This window comes from Cyprinus carpio, chromosome B22 (genome assembly GCF_018340385.1).
Source record: "Cyprinus carpio isolate SPL01 chromosome B22, ASM1834038v1, whole genome shotgun sequence".
NCBI lineage: Eukaryota > Metazoa > Chordata > Actinopteri > Cypriniformes > Cyprinidae > Cyprinus > Cyprinus carpio.
In genome coordinates this window covers 31,474,113-31,488,678 of record NC_056618.1, presented here as the reverse complement: position 1 = coordinate 31,488,678, position 14,566 = coordinate 31,474,113, and positions in this window count along the sequence as shown.

Below are 14,566 nucleotides of genomic sequence, written 5' to 3'. Positions count from 1 at the left end.
GCGGATTGTAAACTCGGAAGTAAATGCCCACTGCTATGATTGGCTTGCGTATGTTTGACAGTCTATGTCCCTCACAGATGGATGCTTCTGTGATTTAAGTGTAGAATGCATAACTCAATACAAATCAAACAATCTGTAATAACAATAGTGACCATGTAATGAAAACAGTTACTCACACTTGTGTTGCGACATTACTGTCGGATCCAATATAGTTGGCACAGTATCATCTTTTAGCTTCAATCTTTTTGTAAATCCCGCATTGAATTGTGCCTTGTTTGTAAACAAATCCGTGGTAAAATGAAGTGAACAAAAGACAAGAGTTCTTACTGACGTGGTCTGGATCTTCATTTAAAATAAAGTTCATCCACTCTTTCCTAACACCGGGATCAGAAGGAAGTCAATGCAAAGACTGTTTTTTCCACATCTTGGCACTGTATAGCATCTTGTTGTCTTTATCGTTTAGTTTGTGTGCTGTGCCTCTCTCATAAACGCTAGGCTACATGTGCAAATCAGTGATGTAGAATCAGTGGGCGGGGCTAAAACAGGCAGTGATGTAGAATCGGTGGGCTTTGTTTGTTTGTTTGTTCACATATGACAGCCTCTGAACTTGGTCAATACTAATCATATATACAGGCACTGGACTAAAAATACATTCAATCAGTCATCGGTTTGGAAAAAAAGGAAGAAAACATGACCTAATAACTCTGCGAATATCGTATTTTGGCAGAAACTTTTTTTTTTTTAAATGGCATTTAGGAACCAAACTCTTCATATATATATATATATATATATATATATATATATATATATATATATATAAATCGCGTCAAAATATTAATTTACAAATTCATAATCCCATTAATCGCTCCATAAAAATTAATTTACAAAGATTTGTTTGCATTCTTTGCATCAGCCTAATTACCTCAAGACTTCCCAAAAGCATTTATCATTCTGATTACTCCAAATCCATCCAATCTTTACCCTGTTTGTTCACGCTTGTCATTGTTTGCCTAAATCACAGTAGTATACCCAAAATCCTTTGCAGGAGGAGAAGTTTAGCATTAAACTCATCAAAGCGGCTTTGCCTGTCGAGTCCTCATACTTCATCCGACTTCTGACAGCCACTATTGGCTGTTTACACATAACTGTGTTGAAGAATGCTTTCCAGCAAAGTGAATTATAATTATTCACCTCTGTCCATTACACACAAACTTTACACACGAAAGATGTGTGATTGATTGGAAAGCAATGCCTCATTTTTGTGTTTCACTGACATTTTTATGATACCGAAAGGTGGTGTGAATCATCTTAATGCATGAATGAGGATAACAGATTTTATATTTCAAAGACCGCTTTATGTTTTAACTTCCTCCAGTGATTATGATGTGTAATTTCCAGCTGCGTGTATGTTTACAGACATTACAGTAAAACTGATTTCTGCTGACTTGCTAGTGCAGGTCATAAACTAAAGTTATGAACAAAATCCAATTCTGGGAGCTAATAGACAGGCCAGACAGAGAGAATAGTTAGCAGACGCGCTTCACTGGTCTGAAATCAATGAAACATCACTGTTACAGACTCTTTGTCATTTATATTCCATTTATATTCCATCAAGCTAAACATAATGCTTTTCTAGTAATGTGGCAGTCGAGGGGCTGTTGAGTGTCTTTTAGCAGAAAATAAAACTATAACAATGTCAGTCGCTTTTAGTTGAGGCACAAAATGTGAACCTATTTTTAATTTTTTTTTTTATCTGTACATTAAGGTTCTATACTTTATCATGAGTTAAAAGGACAGTTCACCCAAAAAAATTAAATTAACCCTGATTTACTCACCTTTGAGTTGTCCTAGGTGTATATGACTTCCTAATCCTATTCACTGCCATTATAAAGCTTGGAAGAACCAGGACATGGACATGGAATACATAGAATTCATCCATTAGAAGACCTGGATGCTACTTATTAAAAAAGAAACTGAGTAAACTATAAAGCATAAAATGATGATGGAGTAATGTTTTTTGCATCTAGAAATGTAGAAAAATGACTTTACCAGTCCTCTGAGCATTGCGTTTTTTACTGAAGACAAGCCTCATGTGTTTGTCCCATTAAAACAGTCACCAAAGCCCAACGTCAATTAGAGGACCAATGAAGCGTGATCAATTTGCATTACTTCCTCTCAATTGAGCCGACACTTGTAGATGCGGAAATCTCTCCTAGCCTGATGGGTAATGACACATCCCTTCCGCTATCCATCATAATGTCCCGACAGCCGCATTAGGAACGGAGCCTGATGCACCTGCTATGACCCGCGGGTCGACCTTTTCTCCGGCGACTGCAGGGATGCGTGTTTCAAGTGTCGTGATTATCATGCCGCATTTGGACACTTGATGATTATGATGCTGATCATTTGATACTTAGTGCTTGAGTTATTGCAAGGAAGGAAAAACACGGATAGGTCACATGCCTACACCACCGACACCTACACCATCTGATTTACGAAGTTGGAGATGTAACTCTTAAGAGGTCATTTACGATGATTAAAAACATCTTTTCAGGAATAGAATGTTGTTCTGAAGAATATTTAAAATGCCAGTCAGACAGGAAGAGCGTTGTTGTCCACATAATGTGACCAATATGTTTGTTTTGTATTTGTTTACGGGCTGTTTTTCTGAAAAAACATTACAAATTGCACAAAGTGTACACAGGATGTGGAGGTTGAGGGACGTTTTCCTTGACTTCAATATTGAGTTCACAGGTTTGAAACAGCAAATGAAGAGAAGCGCATTTAATCCATATTCCCTCAGCATTACAGGTCATTCATTACACTAGATTATGAAAGACCCAATTCATAAAATGCTAAAGGAAAAGTTGAGCGTACAAGGTCAAAGAATGCCGAAAGGGAAAGAAAAGTTAAACTGAAATTGCTATTGACTAATTTCACCTCCGAAAACGAACACATTGAGACAGAGCTTTGTCTTCATTTGCAACTCATTTTAAAGTCTCCGGGGTCCCCAAGAAGCTCATCAGTCGGACAGAAAATCTTGATTTTCTATGAAGCACTGAGACGGATCAATCTACTTCAGCATTTTAACTACAAATGCCAAATCAAGACAAAATAACTATGCTTAATCAGAGCAAATAAAGCATCTAGTTGTTTGAAGAACTACTACTGTTTTAGCTTCTTGAATGTAACAGAGTGGTTTGTCAAAGATTTAAGAAGGGTTCACTTATATTTGATCATTTTAAGCGCTCTCAGGCCTTTTGAATTTAAGTGGAAATTTTGATAGATTTGACATTTAAATAAAAACTTTAATAAAGCTTTCAGAAATATTGATCTTTGATTCTGATTCTGATTGGTCAGTTGTAGCATTTTTTGTAACAGATTTTTTTTTTTCTTTTTTTTTTAGTATATTTGATCATTTTTATGGAATTGTTACACATTCTTCGGGATACTCGATTCTGGTCAATTGTAATATTGATTCTTCTTTCTGATTGGTCAGTTGCAGTATTGCACAGTCAGACTTTTTATTATTATTATTTCATTTAATCAGTTCTATAGAATTGTTATACATCTTTCTTGAATGCTCTATTCTGATTGGTTGACTGTAGCATTGATTCTTGATTCTGATTGGTCAGGTGTAGCACTGAGTGGTCAGATTTGTTTTTTGTTTTTATGGAACTGTTACATGGCTCTCTGGAATACTGGATTCTGATTGGTTGCTTGTAGCACTTATTCTGATTAGTCAATTGTAGTGCTGATTCTTGATTCTGATTGGTCAGTTGTAGCATTGAACTTAAACTTTTTTTATTTTAATTCATCAGTTCTATGGAATTGAAACACTGGTCTCTGGAACACTCAATTCTGATTGGTCAGTTATAGCATTGAGTGGTCAGACATTTTTATTCTGTTTATTTGATCAGTTTTATGGAATTGTTACATGGTTCTCTGGAATAATCGATTCAGACTGGTCCTTTGTACCATTGATTCCTGGTTCTGATAACACTCAGTTCTGATTGGTCAGTTGTAACATTGAGTGGTAAATTCTGATTGGTCAATTGTAGCACTTTTAGTTGGTATATATAGCATTATTTAGGTTTTAGTGGGGAGTGACTTTCTCATTCTTGAGAATATTTGATTGGCAGTGAGGTAACGCTCATTTTAATGTGCATAGGATGACAATATTGATTACAAAGAGGAATAAAATCTTGCCACTGGCATATTAAACTGTACCAGATGCTACTGGTCTAAAACTGAGCCAAAGCGACAGGTGGACTCTCATTATGAGGTTGATGGTGCATTTGGACTGTTGTCAAAAATGCACCAGATGGGTTGTGGTACAGTTACAATATCTCCAACAAAAATATTGAAGCACTAGCAAACACAGAAGGTTTGTACAGGAGGAATCAGGGGGTCAAAATTTAGCTAGTTAGCTTTAGCAGACTTTAGTAGATGCTGCAACAGCAACATTTTTCTGACCAAAAACAGTCAACAGCGATAAGAATTTATGCTAATCCTAAGCTAAATTGATTAGCATATTGAAAAGAGCATGACCATACTTGGATTTAAGAACTAATGCTATCATCAAACTTTCGCTACAACAATACCAACAGTCTATAGCAACCTAAAAAGTGTTGGTCATTAATGATTCATAAAACAAACGTAATTGAAAATGCTAATCTACGCTATAGCACTGAGTTGCATTTCTGATTTTTTTTTTTTTTTTTTTTCTGTTTTAATCAGAGTTAAATTGGTCTATTTGTTTATATACCAGAACTGACAGTGGAAGTGCTTTGTCTATGATTTTCACAGCAGAAATGGACAAGAATGATCAAAAAAAAAAAAAAAAAAAAAAAAAAAAAATCAGCTGAATTTTCATCCATAAACATTCAACAGTCTTTTGTTGTAGTTAAGGAAAACACTTCACTCCAAACATTCAGCATACAATCTGATAACTGTTACTGATTTTATAATATTTGATCTGTTTTGAGTTAGATTTGAGTTATTTTTTTTTATGTTTACTGTGTATAGTCCCACATGAACTATAATCAAATTTGCTACCATATGCTATTAATGCTGTTTGTTTTTTTGTTTTTTTCTCTGAATTTGGTAGAGAGGTTACCTTCTTTTTTTGCGTCAACATGAATGCTGAGTGACTCAGTGTAATTGGTCTTCAATTTGAAATCATAGAAATACCTGCCGGCACACACATTATGCTGAAGCTTGGTACTGAATCATAAGAGACACAAAATTATTTTTTTTAGTGAGACTGCTCTTTCTGAGAGTTATGATTATGTCTGGAGCACTTCTGTGTGATTGAATCTGAGCAAGTGCTGAATGACATTAGTCTTGTTCATAATGAAAAGTTAAATCTTGACAGGTTCTGGGAGACAAACATAGAATCATTTCTTCTCTGCACGGGAACTAAGCAAACAACTAACCTAAGCATTTTTTTTTTAATCATACAATTTATTTATTTATTTTGCATTTAAATTGTAATTGTAATTGTAATTGTAATTGTAATTGTAATTAATTGTAATTAATTGTTTTGGAAAAATAATTGTCTTTTTTTATTTTGAATTAGAATTAAAACTGAACTACAATTTAATTATAATAAATAAATAAATACATAAAACAAATTAATTACAAAAAACAAATAAGTAAAAAAAAAAATAAATAAAAAAAAATAAATAAATAAATAAATAAATAAATAAAAATTATTTATTTTTTATTAAGCCATTTATTTATGGAGGGCCAAATTACTCAAAATTAAATGATTAAATGTTGAAATATATAAATAAATCATTAAATACATAATTAAATTAACTAACTAAATAAATATTAATTTATTCATTCAATTATTTCCTCCACATTTCATTTTCAGGGTTACGGTTGTCGGCACATCATGAATGTGAAGGAACTAAATATGAATGAATGAATAAATGAATGAATGAATGAATTAAATAATGAGATATTTATTTGTTTTATACATAATTACATATTAATGTATGTATTTATTTATTTACATATTTACGTTTGTATATATGAATTTATTTATATATTATACATTTATAATAATCATGTATTTTATGTAAATATGTATTTATTTAGTCAGTTCTTCTTTCGTTTAAAAGTACTGACACCACACCATTTTCTTTCCTTTTATTTAGAGGGACACCATGTAATCTATGGTGCAAATCCAAGCCTGTGCTGGCCTGTATGTTTTACACACACAATCCACGTACTCCCATCTGTGACTCCCACAGACATTTCCTTCACTTCCTTCAGTTATTATCTTTGCTGCAACTGCGGATTGTTTACTGAAGATAAATGATATGGAAACCCATGCTGCATGTTCTATGTGTGTGAAATCCAGTTTGATATATATGCCTTCACTCAGAGAGATGAATGTTATGGTGATTGGCTAATGCACACATCTATCCCTGTGTGTTAAATGACAGTAGCATGTGTTCACTTGAGAGTGAATAATCAGCTCATTTCTATGCTATTAGACCCATGCTGTCTTCATGACATCTGATAGCCAATCAACTCACTCTATAAACACCATTAGTGCTATATAATCCCTTGTGTGATTTTATTGCGATATAGGTAATAAAACCTAATGACTAGCCTATGTATAAAGGCATTTTAAGGCATCATATGTATGATCCTGATGTGAAGGCTATTACAAAGGTTTGCCCTTGAAAAGACCTAATTTTACCAGCATCACATTTAGGCCCTTTGCTTCATAGAAAAAGCAATCCCAGAATGCATTGTGCATTGCCTCAGTGGGGGAGGGGGATCATTGCAGAAAGAGGATAAGACAATTGTATTCATTACAATATACGAATATACGACTTAATAGGACTATTTTACCCAATATTTCATGTTTATTTTGTATTTAATGTATTATGTTGTTAGCTTATCAACATGCTAACATCACATATAATTAAAACATACTATTTTACCCTGTTCAAATTATAGTGGTATGTCAGATCTAATTAAAGTAGTCTATTTACATTAACTATGGTTTTATTGTAGTAAAAAATGTTTTGCCATTGATTACCATTTTAAATACCATGGTTAAACTTTGGCTAGTGTTTCACAACTAGGGCTGCCCCAATAGTCAACTAATCGTTAGTTGATCAGAAGAGGCTTGGTCGACCAAAATTTTATTAGTCGCATAAAAAAAAAAATAATCCACAGGTGAAGCCACGCAGTTCGTGACAGACAGATTGTTAATGGCTAGTTTATAGTAATACACTACATTAGGCAGGACATCCAAATCCAAATCATTCATCAACCTCAAATATGGCTTATCATCTGGAATATGTAAGTAAGCAACTTTACATAACTGCTCAATCTAATGTTAAACTAGAGAAATGTGCACTGTTCATGTGTCTGTGCTGAGTGTGCTCCTGACTTCGCTCACTTCCATCAAGAGGGTCAGGGACCTCAAAGCATTTTCAGTAAGTGAAGAGCGCCTTGTGTTCGGGCCGGCCTACTCTCACATTGTCCTAAGACCCCAGCCTGGATGCGTGCGATCAGGTGGTGAACCTGCAAGCACTGCCCTCGAATGAGGCAGATCCAGCCTTGGCGTTGCTGTGTCCCGTAAGTGCATTGCACAAATACATGGACAGCATCTGAAGCCGTCTCACATCTGTAGAGCTGTGGGCAGGGTGACACCGAACACCTTTGCAAGAGTTTACAGTCTCTGCGTTGAACCATTTTCTTCCTGTGCGTTGAATAACAGGTAAGTGGCAGGAAGAGCTGGCCAGTGTGTCACACTTGCTTCGCCATTCCCCCTCACTTAGGGATGCAAGCGCATTTTTCCTCCTCCAGTACAGTTCACCGGATGGTGAACCCTGGTGGAGTATCCTCCAGCACCCCTGGCAGTCAGACTCGGCGGAGGAGTCTGATGCCAGGCCGAGTATTAGTGTTAGCTTGCCCGGGTCTCCGGTCAGCCCCTGTACTGGGTTAAGTGTCCATATGGCTTGATTCCCTCTGGGCGATCCCATATATATTCTTCCACAGTTAGGTTTACCTCTTGGTGAACCTGTGTCTTCCCTTTGACAGATCATTCTGTCAGTCTCTGCTGGCAGAGAGCCATTCCATAGGTAGTACTGCTCCAGGCCAAGGTCAATCAATATCAGTTTCTCCACATGATACCTCCCTACAGGTAGGATAGTGCCCTTCTCTGGAAAGCCCGCTTCCCCGCCGTTACTGCCAAGCTGTAACGACAAATAGGAAAGACTTGAACCAATCTTTCATTGAAGGTCGAAATCCCTTCTGTTAAGAAATTTCTGTGGTGAAAGGAACAGCGGCTTGGCTATCACCAGCAGTGATATACTCACCTTTGCTCCCTGTGGGTACCAAGGTCAGTGGATTTGCGCTGGGGTGGTGGGAAGGTTACAACCTTTGCATAGCATTTGGCACATGGCTGCTTGTCCAAATTTGCAATGTCATAGGGCAGGGATCTCCAACCCTGCTCCTGGAGACCTACCATCCTGCAGACTTCAGTTCCAACCCTGCTCCAACACACTTGTCTGTAATTATCAAGTAGCCCTGAACACCTTGATTAGCTGGTTCAGGTGCTATTCATCTCATTTGAACCAGAAACCTAAAGTACAAAAGCTCTCCAGGAGCAGGGTTGGAGACCCCTGCCATAGGGTTGTGTCGGGGTTCCAGTTGTGGTGCTTTCCATGGACCCCTGTTGTCGAGTCACGGCATAACTCGAAGTGACCGACATATAGGGAACATCTCGGTTACGTACGTAACCCTTGTTCACTGATGGAGGGAACGGAGGTATTATGTCCCCATGCCACAACCTCGAACCATCGCTGGTTGCCAGAGACAAGTTCTCTGCTCCTCAGTGTAAAACCTGATGAGTGGATGCACCTGTCGCCTATTTAAATCCATTTGCATGGGCAGTGGCTGAGGTATGCAAAATGCACTAGCCAAAATTCATTGGCATTTTCTCTTGAAGTCAGAGATGATTGGGGCTCCCAAGTAAATACCCTAATGTCGAGTCAAGCCATAACATTCCCTCCTTCAGGGAATGAGGGTTGCATACGTAACAGAGACATTCGGTGTTGTTAACTTAGCAATGTGCTAATGTTACATCTAAAACAGATTATTTGACCCAATATTCAAATTATAGTACTGTGTTGTTAGCTTCACAACATGCTAACATCAGATCTAATTAACCCATTTTGCCACATGCCAACGTCAGATTTAATAAAAAAAAGTTTAGAAATCTATGCTACATTTCATATATTTTTTAGATAAATAATTTGCATAGATGGTAATAAATTCCACTGCACCATCTTAAGCCAAATTAATGGGGTGTAATGTATGGATATATTCCCAGTATGTCTCTAGAAAGGTAACAGAGTTGACAGTTTTATTGTTTCATTTGATATTACAAGCGTTGTCTTTAAAGTTATCAAACTTTAAATGCGTATTAGAAAGAGAATTTAAGGTTGATCTTTCCCTAGTTTAATTGAGTTGTTTACATTACAAAATCACGATAACAGGGTTGACATTTTAAGTTTGACACAAAACAAGGTAAAGTGTTAAATAAAGAACACATCTGCTTGTTCTTGAAGAGTTCACTTTCTGATAGGATGATAGTGTTATTACCACAAAGAGTTTTTGATTAATGGATGAGTACATTACTTTAAAAATGGGGAAACATTATGGTAACAGGGTTGAAAATTACCCAAATAGTTATTTGCAGAGTAATATTTGATAAGTTTAAAAAGACAAGCATTTTTTTTTTTTTAATCTATGCAATAGCTTGCACCAATAAATCATTTCCAATTAGACCAAGAAAATAGTATTAGGAAAGTAAATGGGGTCAATTTTGATTGACACATGGCAACCCCAGAATGACTGACACCAGAAAACAAAATGATTGAAGTTCACTTGATTGACATGATTCTAGTTCATTTGATTGACGTCCTCCCACTGTCTACAATCATTACATCTAGAGATCCAGCATGCGCAGCTACGCTGGTTAGACACATTTCACTGCTCAATGCATGAACACAATTACCACATAATTCAGAGAAAATGGAGGTGAAAAGGAGGAAAATACAAAGAGCATGAGTATGATAAAGATGATGTAAAAGGAGGAACGAATGCATATTTAGCATTACACAACACACTGCCAAATGTCAAATCAATTTCAGTTGGGGAAAGATATGAACAATAAAGATATAGGGAGAGCAGAGACATATATTACAACCTGCCTAAGATTTTTACTCAAGATTTCACCAGTAATGCATTTTCATTTTGGCAGTTATACACAGTTATAAAATGCATTTCTCTTAAACAAACAGATCTGGGAGACTTTATTTTCTCACCATATAATATTTCAAGTGCACTTTGGGAAACTGAATAGATTTTCTTGCTCTTTGCCTTTTTCATATCAGTATGGTATGTTTAATGGTAAATTTAAAACAAGTTAGATAAAAAGTAATCTAAAAGTAATCCAAAATTAGTCAGAAAACATTACCTAAAAAATGGGTAACCTAGATTATGTTACTAACTATAGTTTTTATTATGTAATTAGTAAATAACCAGGTCTCTCTCTCTCTCTCTCTCTGTGTGTGTGTGTGTATACTGTAGTGTAACTGTATTTGTTATATCATTTAGATTTGCATTGCTTATCAAGTTGCTTAATGTGTTGCTTTGCAGCTATAACTAGCATAAACAGAATTAATTTACAATAATAATTCATTTTCATTACATACACCCAGTGCAGAACTGCTATCTGTGACGACTGGCAATCACTGCTATTTTTCTACCATTTGCAATGACAATCAAAAGTTGATGACAGCAAAATACAGATGAGGGATGCTTATAGGCCTGATTAATGTGGCTTTTGCTTGTTGATGTCTCTCGTGAAGGCATCTCTTCGTGGTGAAGTTTATCACTGTAATTTGCTTTAAAGTAATAAAGGGGCGGGTGTGATGATGTGCCATTTAAATAGCAGAATGGATTAAGCAAAGAGCACTTATATCTCATAAGCTTTCCCCATTATGCCGTAGTAAATGGGAATTGATGGAGGCGTTAGGAGAGATAGTGTAAAGCACACAACCTAGGTCACAAATTCTGATTAAATACTAGCTTTAACCAATGCAAATTGGTTGTAGTGTAACATTTGTAAAGTTACTATTGGAAGGACTAACAACCTTTATCTTGTGCTTGGTAACTATCGCTAACCACTAGAATATGTATTGGGAGTTATGGACATTGCAAAGTCTGAGAAAGAAAGGCCAAGCTGCTATTTATGTTGTGGAAACATCCAAAAAGGTTGCTGTATCCCAGTTTCTAATAGTTCCACAAAAACCGGGATTTGCTGGATATCACGTACACAGATATCTGGACGTGGTTTGCTCTGAGAGAAACACTTGTAAGTGGTGACTAATTCATTACAGTAATTAGCTACAACATGACCAGTCCATCTCTGCTCTGGTTGAGAACAAAGCTTATGCATGCTAATGTGGGAGTTTTGAGAACCGCACAAACTCTGGAGGAACTTTCGGTCCCTAAAATACAACTGCAGTAAGACAAACACAAATCCATTCACAAATCCAGCAGCTTGGAGTATGAAAAAAGTCGATATACGAATCAATACTCAGTATGCTGTTGGTTTTCGTATGATACCGGGGCTAAATTATATGATGGAGCTTGGTTGGACACTCTACTGTTTCTTATATGATTGGATCTATTGATCACTACACATCATTTATTTCAAAGACTTTTGCAAGACGTCACCTTCAACTTATTACAAGTACAATCTCCCAGACTAACCTATGGTTGAAACGGCTAGACTCTTAAAAAAAGAAAGGCTCTAAAAGGATTTATTTATTTTTTGCATTTTTTTTCTATGTTATTAATAATTGTATTTAATAATTTTAATAATCTAAAGCATAACATAAAATACCATATGTTTGCAGATATTTAGGAAACATGCTAAGTTGTTTCTCCAAAAAACAATGCTACAGCCAATCATTCTACTTTGAAATGTGTGTTTCATGTTGGAATGTCTGTTTTGTGTGTGTTTTAGTCTTTGTGGTTCCGCCCACTGACAGTTTTCCCAAATGTTATTTTAACATCCCGGGTTGCCAGTTTTTGGAAAAGGCAGCGATGTGAAATGACATAAAAAGCCTCGACGTAGCCGTCCATCTGAAAAGCTCTATGACCAGAGTCATATTAAAGCACAGATAAATCAACAGTTGTAAGGCTCGTCACTTTCCATTGTCAATTGTGATCATTCCTTTGGCAGTTCCTCAATCTGGCAACCAGTGTGAGTGCTGAGCCTGAGGATGAGGGGGTGGGGGAAACAACTTCCTACAATATTTGGATTTGGACTGCACAGTGACTCCATTGACAAACCAGTTTTGGTTTCCCAAAGAACATTTCAGTGTAGCATTCTTAAAAAAAATCACCATTTTTAATTTTAATATTCTAAAGAAACACTTTCCACTATAAATAACCTTTTGTATAGTGGCAACGTTCCATGGATGTTAAAGTTTCATGGAACAATCGACACAGATAAAGAACCTTTATTTTTTAAAGTGTATAAGCAATTATTTTAGGGAAAATTCACAAAGTCAGAGCACTGAAACTGTTTTTGTAACAGTCCTAGACTGTTTTGTAAACAAAAATAAATCTGCCTGTGAACCGTGTGTGTTAGCCAATCAGATCACTTAGAGGTTGCTTTCTGCCAATGGAATGATTGTTTATTTTACCAATAGCAAATGAGGAATGGTTAGTGAAAACTGTCATTAGTTTTCACCAGTTGTGATACAAAAACTGCTTAAAGCAATCGCAGTATGGAAAGGTTCTGTGAGATTTCTCATTTCTCAGACAGAAGAAAATCATACAGGTTTGGTATGACATGAGGGTGAGTCTTACAACTCTAATCAGAGCCAAAACTGTACTATAGTGCTAGCTGAGATTCATTTTAAAGACTGGAAAGAGATGTAGGACTCCTTGCTGTAAAAATGTGAAGGAAATGAAACTCAGAGATCCAAAAAGAGTTGAAAATCTGATAGAGGCAGACATGACAAAGAGTAGATAGCGTTAAAGGGTGAAAGGTTTGCCTGAGCTGCTTGAATTGAAGGAGTCAGGTCTTCTTAGGGTGGGAATGGATTGCTTTGTTCTCACAAAGTGTCCAACCCCTTGCTGTTAAGATGTACGCTGTTGGGGAATAACTACTTGCTTTAAACACAACAACTGTCATAATGCTTGAGGCGCGTGCTCAGGTCCATTACGCGTAACGGACATCAACCGCCGGTGAACATTTTGCATGCTACTACTTTTTCCAAGGCATTTCTCTTGGCGTTTAAATTCAGACAGCAATGACGGTCTGGGTTTTCGTTTGAGAGCAAACCAAGTGTGAACTAAATACTGGTCAAAGGCTTCACACTTTTCCACTTAATAAAGGACCTGATGAGTTCGCCAAGGAAGATAATTGCTTCATTTTCAGCAGAAGTTTCTGTTTAATGCAGTAACTAATTGTTTCTTCACAGTTAATCTGTCGCCCTGAGAAGCGTAATCGCACAAGTCATGTCAATATTGAATTCAAATACCAGTTGTCGGCGGAGTCCAGACAAATCTTCTCTGTCATTCGGTTTCAATTAAAATCCCATTCAGGATGATGTTCTGCTTCTCAGTGATGGATACTTGTCCTCTGGCCAACCTCTGAAATGGATAAAATGCCAATTAAGACCTATTGTAAAGGACACCCTATCAATTCAAATGACTCCAGTGCCACTATACATGTTAATTCAAACCTCAGAGCATTAGCCACAGGAAAGACATGATATGATGAAACGGTACCATTTCTTTGTTTGGTTCGATGGACATCCAGGGGGAAAACATCCACATATATTTGACATATTCCAATATATAAGTCCAATTTTGTGGATTGCTCACACAATGTTATCATATTTGCTTTAAAGACTGAAAATATAACACAAATTAACAACAAAGGCCACTTTTATGGAGTTTTGTCCCCATTTTTGGAGATTGACTGCTGTATATAAACACCATGAAGAGGAACACCGAGTTCTTTTAGAGAACATTTAAAGATTTAAGATGCAAATTGGTTGAGGTTCATTTCCATCTGCAAATTTAGCATATCAGCAATTCAACAGAATGAAGACAGATGGTTTTGTGAAGTTCGTTCTCCCTTTGTGGGCTTAAATCTTGTAAAAGTCCATTTCACACATCTGCTTGAACTCAAAGACTTAAATGAGAGCTTAATGCATTTGCAGCTTCCCTTAGTCTCAGTTTTGAGATTTGCAAACTGAAAAATCATATTCTGCCTGCAGAAAATTTCCATGTTACAATAAGTCAAATGTTAAGTATCATGTGGTCATGAAGATATTAAAGGAATATCTTGGTCCAGCAGGCTTCAGGTTAAATAGAAGCTGTATCAGCTGCATGTCAATTCACAGAAAGAAAAACAACAAAGACATCCACCAGTTTGTGAAACCACAAACACATTGACAATTGCCTGCTTATGGCTTGAACAATTATCCCACAGACTTCC